Below are 4,541 nucleotides of genomic sequence, written 5' to 3'. Positions count from 1 at the left end.
TAACGCGCCTGCGACTTTCGAGAGGATGATGGATTCTATCCTCCGGGGACTTAAGTGGCGTACCTGTCTTTGCTACTTAGACGACATAGTTGTCTTTTCTCCCAATTTTGCATCTCATCTCGATCGCCTCGAGCAAGTTCTTGAGTGTCTCACGGCCGCTGGTTTGCAATTAAACTTGAAAAAATGCCATTTTGGTGCCAGACAGCTTACGATTCTAGGCCACGTCGTTTCACAAGAGGGAATCCTACCAGACCCCACCAAACTGCGATCCGTTGCCGAGTTTCCCAAGCCAGCCACTCTTAAAGAGCTCCGTAGCTTCATCGGCTTGTGCTCTTAATTTCGGCGTTTCATCCGTAATTTCGCCTCTATTATCGCCCCCTTGACTCAGCTACTTGCCAGCAGCGCTGACCTCTCGGCATGGAATCCCGATTGCGACGAGTCATTTACGACGCTCCGCCGGCTCCTTACGTCCCCTCCAGTACTGCGCCACTTCGATCCCAATGCACCTACTGAAATTCACACGGACGCTAGCGGCATAGAGAAAGGAATTCAACAAGAGGGGACACTCCCATAGGGCCCAGCGGCCGAATTGACTGCAGCGTGCCAAGCGGTCGGTGTCGATCACTTGCATCACTTCCGGTTTCGGTTTTGGGCGCGCGTATTTTGAACGCAAGCTAGCACGTCGGCAGCCCCCCCCCCCCCTCCTTTTTTTTTTTTTGCTCTTCGTGCAGAATCGGTTTATTATTTAGTGAAAATGATTGCGAACGATCTCGTAAAGTCCCATCGAATCTGTGCCACGTGCAATTTCACAAAGTAGACGCAAGACCTTTTGTGCAATGAGGAAATATTTATTTTGCTCTATATAAAAGCTCGTTCCGCGCTTTTTGTGCGTTCATCCAACGTTGTGACACCAGCAGGTAAGGCAGTAGTTCCTGTATGAAGCTCCACCGGACGGCACCAGCTGAAAAATAAAGTAAATTACAAGCATGTTACATTTGCAAGCAAGTAACAGTATGTTACAAGCATGAGTCATTTTGGTATGTAGACTGAGGAATACTGCGAGGCGAAACGTGCGAAAGCGGTGAATGGGCCGCATTACAAACAAAAGCAATTCGCTTTTACATACATGGCGTAGAAAATACCCGACTCATCCCAAACATATATGAAAACATCTGATTTCCAAGCGTTCCCCCATTTCCGGGCATTATTTCCTGCACTTTGGCAGCACAAATACACGAGCGACTTCGCGTTTCCAAAATTTGGCCTCGGGCGACGCGACGGTACGCTACATACATAGAGACGGGCGCAACAGGCTCTCAAGACAAATGCGTGGGTGCAATGCCTTTTTTCAGTCCTTTAGAAGACGTAATTTTCGAATTACAAGTTTCTGATATGTTCGTCGTTCGCGCGTTCTGCCGGCGCCAGCAGAACACCCCATGTTATCACTCTTGGCAATCGGCCATCGCGTTTTCAACATGCGTGAGTACCGAAAGAAGGTATATGTTGTTGCGGAGCCACAAAAAACGTCACAGACTTGTCCCTCTAAGATTCATTAAACGCCAAACTTTATCACCACGGCCGAGCTGCTTATCGCTAACTGCGTCACAGCGCGCTGTGCGGCCAGCGTGCCTCAAAAGTACCCCAGAAAGTAACGAAATTACTTTTCAGTAATGTCTGGCGTCAGAGAAAGCGGCACAAACTTCTCCTAGCAAGATGAACTAGACTACACACCACGGCTGAGTTCTCGCTAACTGCGACACGGCGCCCTGTGCGGCCAGTGTGGCTCAAAAACCGAAATAAGTTATAATAGTCCCATAGGAAGCGTCGGAAACATGTCTCAGCACGATACATTAACTCAAATTAACTGCGCCAGGATGGCCGAGCTGTTTTTCGCTAACTGCGTCTTAAGTCTCGGTCCCGTGCCGTAAGCCTAATTGCGTCGTAGACTGTGAAACAAGATTTCTCACCTTGCCGTTGTCCAATAGTGCAGTGGTGTCTTGTCGCAGTGCAGAAGGAACGCAAGAATACGCCGAGAGCCCAATAAACCAGGTTACATTTAAAAAAGAAAAGAAAGAAGGAGACAGACGGGTCGCCGCGCGCGATCGAGCGCTCAAACGCGCGCGCAGCCATCCTCGCTGGCTTCGGGGGAGTGTCTGGCGGATGACGCATGTATCTGGCGCGTCACTGACCTGTGGCTAGGTAAGGCAAGGAAAATAAGTCGCAAAGCTTAACTTCATTTATACGCAAAGCGTTTTAGTTTTCGCGGGAAAGAATTAAAAAAATGTGGTTGATCCCTCTTATATAGGAATCGGTATAGAACACGAAAGTGAAACGTGTCTTCACAGAAGTAGTGTAATGTTTATTGCACATTGATATATAATGTCTATTGGTGTTTTGTGGCTAAAGCGCCCTTAGGCGTTGATGCACCCACGCTGACGCCTGGTGGCACGTCTCCTCCATCACGACTACCAACGTCGATGACCATGAGCAACCGTCGTGCATATGGAAGCTGCACTACGCTGCACACGCTAGCACAACGCGAAAGACGAAGCACGTAACTGACACACTAATACAACGCGCAAGACAAAGCACGTAACTGAATCGTCACCGAGTCAAATCAGCGCGTACAGCGCGTCGTAATTGCAGCCTCCGCGATCAACTTCAGAAACATTTTCAGAGCTAATTGCGGAGGCCACGCTCCGCTGTGCTGAGTACGGTGAACGCCACCTAGGTGGCGTTGGTAGTGCTTCTTGATGCCAGCGTCCCTTCGAATGCTGGCATCGAGGCGTCGTAGTACTGAGACCACCGAAGCGTTCACTGTCGGTGCGCGTTAAGGCCGGAATACATGGAGCGAATAACCGGCGTCCGAGCGAAGAACTTCGTCGGGCGGCGAACGTCCGACGGCCGGCGTCAAGAAATTTGCCGTCCGCAGCCGATCTGCCTGTCCAAACATTTTCGTCGGGCGAACGCCGCCGCCGGAAGCGTCTAGCGCGCAGCGGTGGACGACAGCCAATCAGGAGGCACTAGTTCCGGTCGCAATGCATGCTGGTGTTTCGCGCGCGCGCGCCTTTTCGCGTCGTCTGCAATCGCGTTGGTGTTGCCGTGTCTGCATGTCTCTGCACCGATTGAGTAGTTCCTAGTATGATCTCTCAGGAATCGCGTTGTATTTGTACATCCCATATCCGCTGATCTGCGAGGAAACAGACAAGCAGTGCAAGCTCTCTACAACAACCTTCAACAGAAATCTTCTGATCTCAGAGGCCACATGCTGTCGTCATGCCTATCTCCCGACTTCCCCGATAGATGGCGTTGGCATCGGATATTTCTTTCGCTAGGCTTAGACGCGTTCGAAACGAGAAGCGATCTCGAAAACTACTCAAGGTTATCCATAATACTCTGTCGTCGAAGCGGCCTGAGACTAAGCGAAAGCCGTTTACGCAGTCATTTGCTTCCAACTAAGTGAATTCTACAAGGACAACGCCAAATTCAGTTCGAAGCGGGCGGCCGGGACCGCCGCCAACACGGCGGCCAACGCGCGGCGGCGTTCGCCGCATGTATTGCAACACAGCAAACATCCTGCGTCGTGTCGCCGCGTCGTTACTTGACGCGTGAAGTTCGTCGAGAAAGTTCGCTCCATGTATCCCGGGCTTTAGTGTCATAATGCAGTACTTCTCTTTTCTGCTCATAGGCGGCGGCACCGCCCCGAGCAAGAGCGCGGGTACACGGAGGAGTGTTAGATATATAAGGCGCGTCTGTGTAGCGCTCTGCGAATGCGTTTGTGGCGCAATGGGTTAAACGCTCGGCGATCTATCGTCGCGGACCGAGAGGTCGTGGGTTCGATTCCCAAATTTTGCATGTTTGTGGAACTTTTTCTTCTGGTTTCTTTCTTTGTATTATGTTCTATGACGTATTTCCGTGACGGAAATACGTCAGTGAAGTCTTGGTGGACCCCGGAATAAAACACTTTCGTGTTAAAAAAATAAATCAATGCCTGTTAACTTAAGTTCACTTTCTTTTTTTTCGATGCTCGCGGCAGCTAACGTTCGGTGTCAAAAGTATAGCGTGACGTAGGGTGACGTGTTTCCTGTTGCCAGTTTTTGCCGAGTGTCCTCTCTTGTTGAATTTCTTTCTCTATGCTAGCGGTGTCGGTCTTGGTGCCATCCTCGCCCAACGCAAATACGGCTATGACGAGTATATCGTTGCATATGTGTCACAAAAGAGCGCGTAATCCAAGCGCGCGCCGCGTATCACGCAAGCCAGCGAAAAAACACGCCGGCGCCGCGGCAACTTCAACAGAGGGGGAGAGCGCATACGCCTCAAGCTAAAGCCCCTATATTTATAAAAGTAGCGCCATCCACTTCCCTCCTCCTCCGTTCCACTATCGCGCTCGGCGCGACCAGCGCGATCGAGGCGCGATATCGACAGTGGCGCCGCCGGCGTCGGGCCTGCCGTGGCAGACGACAGCCAACGCGCTACCAGAGGAAATCCGACGAAAACTTCGATCGCGCCCTGCGGAGACGTTTTTGAGGCGCGATTTTGCT

The 4,541-nt window shown here is 51.1% G+C and overlaps 1 long non-coding RNA gene across 1 annotated transcript; it reads right to left on the bottom strand.

Annotated features, from left to right (window-relative positions):
• Nucleotides 1-861: 861 nt before the first annotated feature.
• Nucleotides 862-2,140, bottom strand: LOC125941063 (uncharacterized). Its single transcript, XR_007464151.1, has 2 exons — nucleotides 1,968-2,140; nucleotides 862-961 (listed from the first exon to the last, which is right to left on the bottom strand). It is a non-coding gene; the product is annotated as an uncharacterized LOC125941063 (long non-coding RNA).
• Nucleotides 2,141-4,541: the final 2,401 nt, after the last annotated feature.

The sequence above is a fragment of the Dermacentor silvarum genome, chromosome 1 (genome assembly GCF_013339745.2).
Source record: "Dermacentor silvarum isolate Dsil-2018 chromosome 1, BIME_Dsil_1.4, whole genome shotgun sequence".
NCBI lineage: Eukaryota > Metazoa > Arthropoda > Arachnida > Ixodida > Ixodidae > Dermacentor > Dermacentor silvarum.
This window is presented reverse-complemented; position numbering and strand designations above follow the sequence as displayed.